A 13,901-nucleotide genomic window follows, 5' to 3' on the forward strand; every position below is an offset into this window, starting at 1 on the left:
ATGCAAGGCTGTGGGTGGCCAGGTCTTCATTTTTATTTCCTCCCCTGCTGAAAATTCTTTTTTTTTTTTTAAAGTCATCAGCATAGAAATAGGTAAATCTGTTAGTATTGGTATCTTTCCGTTTCGGATTTTTTTCAAGCTTAACCTGAGTTCTTCACATTTCCACATCAGTTTGTTGCTGTTGTTTTTCAAAAATCCTCATGAAAAGTCACCAGCATTTTAGTGTAAAAGTCTCCTAATTTTCATATGCAATTTTGTGTGGTATGCACAATTTGGCAAATGGATATATTCCCTCTAATGTAATGCATTTTTGCATGCAGTTTTCACTGATGTGTGCATTTTTTTAATGCACACTTTACCACAGTATATGAATTTGTGCACACATTACTTGGCTAGAGTATTGCATTGCAAAATTCGGAGAAGAGCGAATTTCAAAGGATGCTTGTTTTGGATTGCATATTGTTTCATAAAGTGCAAATTAGGTAGATTCACTATTAAATGCAAATTGAATTGAATTTCTCCTCCATCCCTATAACGCACTGTAAGGCCAGTACTCACCCCAGTCCATTTTCCATTGCTCAGATGATGATGATGATGATGATAATAATAATAATAATAATAATAATAATAATAATAATAATAATAATAATAATTTTATTTATATCCCACCCTCCCTGGCCAAAGCCAGGCTCAGAGCAGCTAACAAGTAAAAATAGCACAGTGTACATAAAATCACACAGTCAATTAATTAAAGTACATTCTAAAATCAATTCAGAATCAAATTAATGGCAACCATTGGGCTAGAGTTCTATGAGGATTACAGAAGAAGAGAGGGGGTCAGACTGTGCCTTGGCCAAAGGCCTGGTGGAACAGCTCCGTCTTGCAGGCCCTGCGGAAAGATGTCAAGTCCCACAGGGCCATAGTCTCTTGTGACAGAGCGTTCCACCAGATCGGGGCCACGGCTGAAAAAGCCCTGGCTCTGGCCAAAGCCAGCCTAACCTCCCTGTGGCCTGGGATCTCCAAGATGTTTTTATTTGAAGACCGTAAGGTCCTCCGTGGGACATACCAGGAGAGGCGGTCCTGTAGGTACAAGTGTCCTAGGCCGTATAGGGCTTTAAAGGTTAAAACCAGCACCTTAAACCTGATCCTGTATTCCACGGGAGCCAGTGCAGCTGGTATAGCACCGGGTGAATGTGATCCCACTGCGAGGACCCCATAAGGAGTCTCGCCGCAGCATTCTGCACCCGCTGGAGTTTCTGTGTCAGTCTCAAGGGCAGCCCCACGTAGAGTGAGTTACAATAATCAAGCCTGGAGGTGGCCGTCGTGTGGATCACAGTGGCTAGGTCAGGGCAAGAGAGGTAAGGAGCCAACTGCTTAGATTGGCGGAGATGAAAAAATGCCGCCTTTGTTATAGCTGCAACTTGTACCTACATAAAAAGGTAGGTGTTGAAGATTACACTCAAACTCTTAACGGACGGCACTGGAACTAATTGCACCCCTGCAAGAGATGGGAGTTGGCCCCCCCCAACCCCATATTGTCCCAACAAAATATTGCTTTGCCACTTCTAGACTAGAATCTGCTATCCTATGGCACCTAGAACTTATTTTACAGCTCTATGCATTGTGTGTTGATCTTTGCTGCATTTCTGCTTGTGGATTAATGACTGCCGGGTTTGTTTATCTGTATGCATTTTGCGATCATTTCAGTTTTCAGATTATGGCTGTCAGCTGCTTTTAAACAAGGCATAAAGTGGATGCAAATTTTAAGTAAAGTTTTTATATATATAAAAATTGGGTTTTGTTTTGTTTTGTTTTGTTCACTAGAAAGTTCCTGAATGTTTTACAGATGCTTCGTTGCTTCCCTGTCATTTGGACTTTCATTCTTGCCATAAAGGATTGAGCTTGGCATTTGGCAAACTAATTGAAAGCGATTTTTAAAAAAAATAATCCAGGTACTTCAACTGGGCACACACAAAAGAAAGTCCATGACGGCTAAGATGCTACTGTGTGCTTTAAATAAAATTGTTCCAAGTCTAGATTAGAAAGTACTCTGGATGCAAATAGTAATACTGCAATGTTTTGAAAGTTTGGATGACTTTTAAAAATATCCATTCCTTTTCATTTTCCTGCTCTCTAAAAAAATCAGTTACACAAATTGGATATCAAATCGCTGCAGCCTTCCATAGGCAAATCTAAATGACAAAATGGCTGACTGTCAGCCATTTTGTAGGAATGCAGACAGCTGACTTAATGCAGTTCTTTTCTTTCAGGTTGGTTGTCTCCCAATTTAGCTATCACTGTGCGGGACTGAAAAGATTTTAGGAGAGACTGGCACAAATTTTCTCTCTGGGAAATGTCCCTGGATCGTTTTGGCAGCGCCTCTCCGGACTGTGACTACACAAAAGCTGAAATGAGCGTCCTCTTTTAAAAGAGCTATTTTGTTCTTTGTTTTTGTTTTTTCCCCCCAGTTTGACAGACTCTCTTAATAAACCAGATCAGCACCTGAAGCTTTTAGAAACATCTCCTAAAACCTTTTTTCGGTTTTGAAGTGAGCTTAGGATTTCACAATGGCTCAAGTTTGTTTGCATTCTAAATTGCTGCCTTAACTACTTTCAGACTTTCACTTTCTGGCATTGTGAACGCTCAAATTCTAAGACATTTGATCAGATATGCTGGTCATGGACAATGCTGCTTTGATACCAAGCCATAGGGAAAGCACAGCTGTGGCATCTTTCCCGCCCCCTGCCCCCCCCATCCCCCAGAAATGTGCATGAAACCAGCATTCAAAGCACCTGATTTCTTGCTATGGGTGATTTTTTTTAAAAAGAAAACCATGACATTTTGAGAACCATCCCAGTCTGTACAATGAATAGTCTTTGCAAACCGTATTGCTTCCCCCCTCACTGCTGTGTTATACTGCTTGAACTTTTTAGCTGTGACCGTGGGGAGGGTGGGGGGGCAGAAAAGAACATTCTGTTTTGGTCTATGCTCTTTCTGGAGATTGGAACAGATATTTCCTCTAAAATCTACACAGAGAGGGCGGCGTTGATACCAGCACGCCGAGGAGCTCTATTTCTGTGCAGAATGTTAAACTTTACCAAATAAATACGTTATTTGGGTATTAGGGGTGGGGTTTAAAATTTCCCTTGTTCATACCATGAATTTCTTTCCTGCCAGATGTTCACTATTTTTATCACAACACGCGCACACACAATGTTGGGATTATTCTTGCATTTGCTCTCCTGGATCCCTTCCTCCCTCAGCTAGTTATGTGTGCCTAAAACAACTAAACAAGTAGGAAATAATAATTTTAGAAGGGTGGGCAGGGGACCAGCCTTACTGCCTGCTTTTCTGGCAATTGCCCTGAAAGCAAAACAAAATCGCTTTCTTTTAGCTGCTGGATTTGCCTCTCCTCTCCCCCCCCCCCGGCCCGCAACCAGTTGCTACCCATCCTGTACTGTACAATGTAGCAGCCATCAGAGGAATGGAAATGGATCTTTTATGTCATAATTTCAAGGTTATAGCAGGTCCATTGCTATAAGGAGGGCAAGGCAGGGTTGTGGAAGGACAGTCTTTCTCAAGAATATTGCAGGGCTGTTCCTGAACATTCACCTTTCATCATTTTTATGTTTCTTTTATTCAACTATGCATACTGTTTACTGGAGCACAAGTCCTCTAAGTGGTTTGCAAGACGTTCTAAGAAGTTTGTTTAAAATGCTGATTTAAAAAAAAACATTAAAAAGAAGTTACATTTAAAAATAATAACAAAAGCAGTCATTTTAAAACACTGAAACCATATGTCAGAAAGGTCGGCTTGGTGGAACAATAAAGTTTTTTTCCCATGCTCCGAAAACTTTTTTTTTGTGTGTAAGTCTCTAGCCCTTTTGGAGATCTCATTTAAATAACAACAATGTGGACAGTATATTCTGTTCACTAGCACAATACTAAGTAAATGCAGTTTTGACTTCCAGTGTTCTGTCCAAGGAGTGTAAAGGCATGGAGATAATAAATGCCAAGTACGTATTAATTATTTAATTTTACTGGGGCTTTAAAAAATGGTTCGCATTATTTAATTAAATACTGTACACACATTACATTACTTATATTTATGCTTCTGCAGTTTTATGTTGACTTATTTATGTTCCCTACCTGCCACCGCAAAGCGTCTGGCTCTGATCGCAGGTTCAATGCCCTCTTGTGTGTCTTTCTGATGGTCTCATTTAGTTATTTTGTGTTTTCTTCCTCATAACAGCTCTTTTCAACTGCGCTTGCACAGTTTCAATTAAGGTGGGGTACTTGTTACAGTTGGCGCCTCTGTCCCCTATTGTAATACTAAAAATAGAAAACCCAAGTTTCCTGGATCAGCTCCTAGCTGTTGCTATGAGGGGCGATGCAAGTTATTGTGAGACACTGCTTCCCATGTTGCTCCTTGCTTTATATAACGTCGTCGACTGAGAACTGTAGTCTCCTGGAGTGCTTGCTGGGAGTGGTAGTCTCACAGCTCCAAAATAAAGGGATTATAATTCTCTAGAATATTAATCCATATAAATATATAACATATATAAAATTGACCTAGTATTGAGGTTAAGCTTTAAAAATGAGAATGAACAGATGGCAACCCTAAAGAGGATTTGCGCAGCCATTGCTAAAGGTAGATTTGCGCTGCTCTTGTGTCGTGTTTAATGAATCATACTTCTTTTTTGAAAGAAAGGGAGGAAAAAAGCTCTTCATCACACACAACTTTTTCTCATCCGCAAAACAGGCTACCTTGAATTTGTCTGACAGCAGTGTTACATGAGCCCTACTTCTTGAAGTGGTGAGACCCAGCACAAAGGCCATTCTGCCTGCAGAAAATTTTCTGCCTTTCTTTAAAAACAAACAGACAAACAAAAAACAAACCTAAGAGCTTCACACATACTAATGCTCAGTGAAGACTAATCCCCGTGGTAACATTTTGGCCAGAAGACAAGTTAATAGAGAAACTTTGTTGTTTTTAGACAATGATTGGCTGGTGGGATGGAAGAGATTGGTGTATCTAGAATAAAAAAACTAACAGGATACCAATATATTGCATGCTCCGAAGCAGGGCGGCTGTGGCCCCCTCACAGGTTTTTGGACTCCCCTCAGTCTCAGCCAGCATGACCAATGTTCAGAGATGATCGGAGTCGTAATGCAGCAACATATGGAAAACCACAGGTTCCCATCCATATTAGACTGATACCAAAATGGCCCCTAACTTTGGAATGACTTCCCTCAGGAAGCTAGTGTGGGGTCTTCATTGCTCGCTTTTCAGCAAGCAGCAAAGACCTATCTCTTTAGGTTTCATTCATTATGAGATTTATTAGCTGTTGTCATGTTTTAAATTATGTCTGTATCTCCTTTTGCCTAGGAATTCATATTGTTTTTGTTGTGAGCAGTCTTGAATGTTTTGCTTTTTAAAGATTTCATTAGCTGCCTTATGGTTCTGTTCCAGTGGTTTTTTTCTTTTAAAAAAATGTTTAGGGGTACTCTCATTTTGACTCAAGAAGAATCACCATTTTATAGTTCAAATCGGGGGAAATAAAAACAGTAAATGGACAAAAGTACGAAGATTCACATAATGTTTAGGGGTATGTGTACACCTGCGTACCCCCAGAAAAAGGCACTGGTCTGTTCCAACTGTAGAAGTATTTTAATTCATAAATAAATGAGGATGAGGATTATAGTCCAGTCTGCACAGTGATTTTAAATGTACTATTGTTATTTTCATTATATAACACCTGTCAGTAGCTGCCCAGAGTGGCGGGGGAAACCCAGCCAGATAGGTGGGGTATAAATAAATTTGTTGTTGTTGTTGGTGGTGGTGGTGGTGGTGGTGTTACCATAGATTCATGCATGTTATGTCTTTTGCTGCATATTGGGTAGTGGGTTTTACATGTGCTTCAAACTACACATCCAATGTTTTTGCCAAACATAGCCGAACTGAGGGAAGGCAAGCAAAGGAGGAACAGCCTCAAAGTGGTTGCAAGAGGCCCTCACATTGCGCTTATGTTTCTTTGTCTCTTCTTTCTGCAGGCTGCACTTCACCAGCTCCTTCTTCCTGAAGCCTCCAGACCATCGCCGTTCTCCTCTGCCATTGCTTCGCCATCAAGTTCGCCATTCAGGACCATCAACAAAATGATGCTGTCCTTGAGGCTGAGGTAGTAGATTGAATAGTTGTGGAGCCATATTCTCCCTCTGAGCTAACTATACAATCTACTGTCTTTCCTAAGGAGACAGTCAGGTCATCTCATCCTTTCGGATCACCCATCCTCATCTGCCATGAAGAATATCGCTTTTGCCCCCTTTGGCACCAGACCCACGCTCCCATGGCTGCTGGAAATTCTGGGACATCCTCTGTCCTGCCCCGTGGAGGTGAGGTAGTAGGTTGTATAGTTTGTGGGAGGGATTACATCCCAGTTCAGGTGATAACTATACAGTCTATTGCCTTCCTTAAGGAGCAGCAAATCTGCCTTAGGAACAGTTTGATGCACTTAACTTCAGAATGGTTTCTCCTTTCATGACATGGGGCCCTCATTATGTTCAGGAACTTGTTTCTTACAAAGCACACCATGAGTTTTCCTTTTGATGGTCCTTCACGTGCTACTTTCCCTCCTTCCCTTTTCCACAGGAGTGAGTGGGGAACTTTCTTCTGCCCAAAGGTCACATTTCCTTCCGAGGGCCACAAGCCTATAGTGGAATGATGTTAAGACAATTGAGGGTCAGTAATTCCTGGATGATCAACTGCAAATCACCAGTAGATCCTGAACTAACTTTCCCTCATTCCTGTCCTACCTTCATGGAAGATGGACAATTCTGGCAGTTTCAATTTCTCTTTTTTCTGGTCTCAAATTCAGTTTCCACATTAGCTAGTATCCTGGCAGTTGTGCTTTGTACTAACTGCAGTTTACCAGATCATTGGTAACTGTAGCAAAACTATAACTCTCCAGGAGGGATCATGACTGGCACCCCAATCTTAGCTGATGAAAACTGTTCCATGCCTCTTGGGCCTCTGACCATAGAGCTTTTCCTCACATCAAGCAGGACACAAGCAAAAGTATATTGTATTTGTCTTACATTTTATGTTATGTTTTAAAATAGGTGAGTTGTGAATTATGGAACTCTTAAAGATTGTTTATTGTTCTATGCCTTCATTTTTTGATTCCCAGATGATGTCAAAGGGCTAACTAATAGGAAACCAGTATCTTCTGGATGGGCCTCTGGAATGACTGTGGTGGGAGACTAGAGAGACTGAGCAGGCCAGGAAGCACTGTAGTTGGTCAGGGCACAGACAAGTGCCCAGAACCAAGACAGAGGCACACAAATAGAGCACAAGAAACTCTGGCCAACTCTTGTTACATATCACTGTGACTCCTGATTAAAACCTCCTGCTTCAAGTTGCTCTTGAAACAGAGACCTAGGGAGAAGGATTGTGTGGGTCTCCTAATGTTTCTGATCTACAGCTCCCATCATCCCTGATGATTGGTCATGCAGGCTGGGGCTGATGGGAGTTGGAGTCAAATGATACCATGAAGACCACATGTTCACCACAGGCTCAATGCATGGGCAGGTTTGCATGGAAGCAAGCAGCCCTTGTTCAAGAACCAGTAGCTTGAAGTTTTTCTGGAAACACATTCATAGCTAATGAAGGTCTTTGAACATTGGAGAAAAACAGACAAATCTATGGATCCCAGTTATTAATTGTGCTGCCCTATTTTGTACCAACTGAGGTTTTTAAATTTTTCCTTCCGAGACAGCACCACAATTAATGCACTGCAACAATCCAGTTAAGTGTGGTAAAATCAGGTTGGCTGACAGCAATTGCTATGGCTGCCTTTTGCTGATACAAATGTCCTCACACATCCAGATCTTGCTGGTGCCACAGACAAGACGCTGGGCAGGATGGTCTCTTGGTCAGACCCAGCCAGGCCAATCCGGTTTAAATACAGCCACCCACAAGACAATAAATTTCTAGGACAAATGCCAAGTGTAATATAAACCCTTACATTTTTGCATCGCTTGGGGGAGAGGAGGAGGAGGAAGTGAGAGATGCAGGAATTCAGAATGGAGCCTTTTTGAACTTCTCATTGGTTTTGCTGCCGTTGGAGTGCATGGCTGGCTTTGTGTGTTGTCTGTGGCTAGATCAACACTCGCCTCAGACTTTCTGTAGATACCCAGCACCTTATGCCAACAGTTCAGCTCTTATCACAGTGACAGAGAGCTTGCAGAAGCTGTTTCGTGAGTCATGAAAATCCATAAAGTGACTCTGAGCTTCAGCAGCGGTGACCTACGAACATAGCTCCCTCTCCTGCTAAATGCATGCAAATGGGTAATTCACTGGTGCCGGGCTGCATTCAAGCACCTCACCATTGGTGGTCACCATAGCGAGGGGGGCTGAAACCCCAGCTGCACGCAATCCTGCCTCCCTGGAGCTTCACCCTTCCTATGTGCAGAATGTGTAATTCAGAGACTTGTGAAGCCTCTGACAGCGAAGGGAGGGGTAGCTTGGAGCTGGTCCATGAATTACTAACAAAAGGGCTTGTGTTTGACAGCTTCAGCTGCTATAGCAACATGGCTGCAGATAAAGAGTGTTAGCTGTCCCATCCTGCAACTCTCGGGAGAGGCAAGTTTAGGCAAAAAGGGAGTCATCAATGCCCACGGCCAGCAGGGCAAGCGAGGGTGGGACTGCCAGCTCCCTCTCATTTGCCTGCAATCCGCGGTTGTAGGAGGGGTTTGCAGCTTGTGCTTGATCTATATAACCTTGCTAGATTTTTTTTTAAGCAGCTTTTATCACCATCAACAATGAGCCCAGAGGAGACGTTTGAGCGCCTGTTGTGCCTTACAGAGGCATTGTAGCAACGTAAGTTTAAGGGTTTTGTCCCTTAACTTAATGTTTTTATTTAAATAAAAATGTCAAAAGTTCCTCTCTCTGCGTTTTGGCAGGTTATTGAGTAAACTTTTGGTTTTGGCATCGCCATTTGACATCCAGAAGCAGGTAGTGCAGTGGATACTTAAAACAATCCAATGAAGTGGTGGGAAAATTTGAAACGTGCAGAGGGGAAAAGTTGAAATACAGTGGTGCCTCACAAGACGAAATTAATTTGTTCCGCGAGTCGTTTCGTATTGCGCAAAATTCATCTTGCGAAGCACGGTTTCCCATAGGAATGCATTGAAATTTAATTCCCATAGGAATGCATTGAAATTTTCGTCTTGCGAAGCATGACCATACAAAAATTCGCCTTGCGAGTCACCTAAAAAAATCGCAAAACCCTTTCGTCTAGCGAGTTTTTCGTTGTGCGGGGCATTCGTCTTGTGAGCTACCACTGTACATATTTGGATTTCAAAATCTGACATCAGCATCTAAGATCTGCATTTATAAATCAAGATTTGGCATGGACGATTTGGCGTTCGAAACATGAATATTTTGAAATGCATCAGACTTCACATTTTTTCCTCAAAATTTCCCCAACTTCCTCTAGGCCAAAGCTGAGGAATTTGTAGCCCTCCAGAAGCTTTAGGATCACCTGTGATCACTGGTCATGCTTGCTGGGGCTGAACCAACAACCTTAGGTTCCCATCCCTGCTCTAGGTCATGGAGGATTATCGCAATTCAAGACAAGAAGTTAGATGATCTTGAGATGGACCTAATAAAAATGTTCTTCTAGGATGACTCCACAGTTTTGGTTATAGGTACGTAGCCGTGTTGGTCTGCCATATAGTCAAAACAAAAAAAACAAAAACAAAATTCCTTCCAGTAGCATCTTAGAGACCAACTAAGTTCTGAAGAAGTGTGTATGCACACGAAATCTCATACCAAGAAGAAACTTAGTTGGTCTCTAAGGTGCTACTGGAAGGGAATTTTTTATTTTTTATTTTGTTTCCACAGTTTTGTTTTGTTTTCTTTTATTTGTTTTTAATCTAAGTCAGGGCTAAGCAAGAATGGCCTTGCTCAAGAAGCCGGGATCAGCTGTCCCTGCATTGGGGAGCATGATAAGACTCATGGCTCCATCTGAAACAAACAATGTTGCACCTGCTTTTCACATTGTCAATCTCAAGTGTTTCAAAATCTTGAAAAGAGCAATGATCTAAACCCCCCCCCCTCTGGACGTTTTGGACTATAACTCCCATCATGTTGTCTGGGACTGATGGGAGTTGTAGTGAGAAAGCCAACATTCATCAGTAGAATCTTTGCATGCTAAAGTTCCTGGGCTCAACCCCTGACGCAGGGGTTGGCAACCTAAGGCCTGGGGGCCAGATGCTGCTCAATTGCCTTCTCAATCCGGCCCACGGACAGTTTGAATCAAAATCCAGGTTCCTTTGGAAAATCTCTTACGCATTGTTGCCTGGGCCCTTGCAAGCTGCACCAGGACTGTACACTCTAGTATGATTCTCCAGCACTTTTTTTGTATTGTAAACAAAACAACAACAACCCTGAAGAAATTGTTTTCCACTTTTAACATTTAAAAAAAATGCAAACAGCACCTCTTACAGCAGATTACTCAATCACACTTATGCTGCAACCCTGCACCCTCTTAACTGTGTGACTACTTCTGAGTAGACATGTAAATGCATATACTGTACTCTAGAGCAGACTCAAAGAACTGCTTTTTGCCAGACATAGTTGACAGTCCTGGCAGCCCAAATCAACTGAAATTTCATCCTTTGCCAGCAGCCGTTGTCTCAGTGTTCACAAGCAGAATGTGGGAACTTATTTATAGGTGTTAAGCATGGGTAGGCAAACTAAGGCCCAGGGGACGGATCTGGCCCAATCGCCTTCTAAATCCAGCCCGCGGATGGTCCGGGAAACAGCGTGTTTTTACATGAGTAGAATGTGTGCTTTTATTTAAAATGCATCTCTGGGTTATTTGTGGGGCATAGGAATTCGTTCATTATTTTTTTTCAAAATATAGTCCGGCCCACCACCCTTGTGACTCTTCCAGTGAAAAAAGAACCTCAGGTGGAAGTGCTGAAAAATACCTTGCCCCCAGGGTCTTTGAGAGTAAGCCACTGTCAGGCTGAGCTGGCTGTACTGAACCAGACAGGGTGATGTTGTGATTAAAGCAGCTTTAATATGCTTCTCTGCTTCAACCCTCTCAGCCTGCGTTGGCTAGTGTTCTGGTGGTAGAAAATATACAGTGGTACCTCTGGTTATGTACTTAATTCGTTCTGGAGGTCCGTTCTTAACCTGAAATCGTTCTTAACATGAAGCACCACTTTAGCTAATGGGGCCTCCCGCTGCCACCGCTGCCTGATTTCTGTTCTCATCCTGAAGCAAAGTTCTTAACCCGAGGTACTATTTCTGGGTTAGCGGAGTCTGTAACCTGAAGCGTCTGTAACCCGAGGTACCACTGTATATATAAGGGCCTGGGGTTTCCTTTCAAAATGTTGCAGCACCCTTCCCCAACCTGGTGCCCTCTAGAGGTTGCTGGCCTACATCTCCAGCACCAGCCACCACGGCCAATGAGTTGAGGTTGACAATATATAAAGGGCCACAGGTTCCCTACCCTTGTTAAAGTAGATGCAAAAACATCCAAAATTCGCCTTTTGGCCACATTAGTGGATGATTCAGGGCAGATATATGCCCAAGGCTCACCTAGTCTTATTTCTGAAGCAATGAACTGTTATAAATGGTAATAATGATGATTTATTGTTACACCCAAATATGGTGTATATATTGAATGGGAAGAGAAAAGCAAAAGGTATTTGAGATATCTTTTAAAAGCCATTAGCTTATGCCTGATATCTCTTTGGATGTTGTTGTGTAGCGTTGCCATATTTCAAACAGTGAAAATCCGGACAGAAAAGTTCTTGAGCTTTTTAAAGTTTCACTCAAAGTTGTTGAGCTTTGTGGGCAAAATCGCAAATAAATAAATAAATAAATAAATAAATAATGCTGTTTTTGAGCTATTTTTATGGGGAAACAGCAAAAAAAAGCACTGCCAACATGGGCTGCCATACGGATTTCACCAGACACTTTCCTGATTTCTGCCCGGACACTGCTGCTGACTGCAGCATTCCAGATATGTCCAGGAAAAATCTGGATGTATGGCAACCCTATTGCTTTGACTCCAGTTCCCATCATCCCTGGCCACTGGCCATGCCTGGGGCTGATGGAAGTTGGAGTCCAACACATATAGTGGACCACAAATTCCCCACAGTGGCAGAGATTCATGAGCAGGCCGGGGTGGGGCTGGCACGCATTCCGGGAGTGGGGCGCACCGTCCGTGGGGGCATGGCACACACCCTGGGGCGTGGGACGCTGCCCACAGGGGCAGAGCGCACATTCTGCGGGCCGGGCGCTCCACCTGCAGGGGCGGGGCGCCCAACACGGGCGGGGAGGCAGCCGCGATGGAACCCCACCGGGATCGTGTTGCCGGGGGTGGTGTGCTGCCACCCCCCTCTTCCTCCGCCAGTGATTCCCCACCCCTGTTTTAGTCACCGTATTGGTGATGCCTAGCAGACCATTAACCAGTCATCACCAGCATCCACCAGCAGCAGCCATGCTAGTGTACAATAGCTCTACAAAGAAAAAAAAGGGGGGAAGGCAAAGGTATGTATTTGTAATCCACGTTTCCCAATTTGCATGTTGAACGCATCTGTTCAGCATTCAACTTAAGCACACATGGCAGTCAGATCATTTCAGCACATGCCATACAGCACAACCCACTTTTAGGGTGTGTGTGTGTGTGTGTGTGTGTGTGTGTGTGTGTGTGTGTGTTGTTTAATGGTTATTACAAGAGAGAAGGATCAGTAGGTCTTAAATCCTATTATCCCAACAGTTTGAATTAACCATCAAGATTACGCTCCTTTCAGCTTGCGGGAGCACAAGTGTGAGATGGCATTACTTTCGATTTGATGCTTAAATACAAGTGAGTTTCCTGATTAATTAAAGAAGTTAAAGTCTCTGTAGATCTGTGCCAGAAACAGGCTTGCTGTCTGTTCGGTGCTGCTCAAGGGTGTGTGTTGCTTTTCCTCTTCCTTTTAAAAATGCTCAGCCGTTTAAAAATACAGTCAGCCTTCATCAGTGCCATCTGCTGGCTAGAAGTTAGAACAGCTGGTGGGAATACGTGACCTCAAAAAACCTCAGCTCGTCATTATGCAACTGCTGCATTACTGCACAGATATTAGTGAAAGAAGCACTCTGCATACTTTCATGCAAAATTAACCAGACTCTAAATTCAGGAAATGCCCATTTTGGGCATGGTTTTGCTGAAATGCCATGCAAACCATAATGACACAAGAGTGCACAAGTTATGTTAGCATTCAACACCGTTGTTCGATGCAATTTAAAGTGCGCCGAAGCCACAGTTTCACTATTGTTTAAGCATTATAATAACCTCTTAAATTTCCCTAACTTTGTAGCTTTTGCACTTCTGCAACAGTAATTACTTCTCGTGTAAAGAAGAAGAAGAGTTTGGATTTGATATCCCGCTTTTCACTACCCGAAGGAGTCTCAAAGCGGCTAACATCAGGGGCGTCGCTAGGGGGGTGCGGTGGGGGCGGCACGCCCCCGGGCGACAGGGGCGAGAAGCGGCGGGTGGGGGCGACAAGCGGCGGGTGGGGGCGACAAGCGGCGCCCCTCCCGCCACTCCCCAGGCAACGGCGGTCACCCCGGGAGCAGCAGCGCTGCACGGACGGGGTGCTCCCTCGGCCGTGCGCTGTTGCTCCCGGGGCGACCGGAGCGAGCGGCGGCGCATGGGGGTGACAAGCGGCAGCCCCTCCCGCCATTCCCAAGCGCTGCCGCTCCTTCCGTCACCCCAGGAGCAACAGCGCACGGCCGAGGGAGCACCCCGTCCGTGCAGCGCTGCTGCTCCCGGGGTGACCGGCAGCGTGGGGAGTGGTAGGAGGGGCTGGCGCTTGTCAGCCCCACGCGCTGCCGCTGG

The 13,901-nt window shown here is 43.9% G+C and overlaps 1 long non-coding RNA gene across 1 annotated transcript in view; it reads left to right on the plus strand.

Moving 5' to 3' along the window:
* LOC117048572 overlaps positions 1 to 8,940 on the plus strand; it is a 31,079-nt gene extending 22,139 nt beyond the window's left edge. Inside the window, exon 2 of the long non-coding RNA XR_004426855.1 lies at positions 6,055 to 8,940. This is a non-coding gene — a long non-coding RNA (uncharacterized LOC117048572). The remainder of the gene's footprint in view (positions 1 to 6,054) is intronic.
* Positions 8,941 to 13,901: the final 4,961 nt, after the last annotated feature.

The sequence above is a fragment of the Lacerta agilis genome, chromosome 6 (genome assembly GCF_009819535.1).
Source record: "Lacerta agilis isolate rLacAgi1 chromosome 6, rLacAgi1.pri, whole genome shotgun sequence".
In the NCBI taxonomy this organism is placed as follows: Eukaryota; Metazoa; Chordata; class Lepidosauria; order Squamata; family Lacertidae; genus Lacerta; species Lacerta agilis.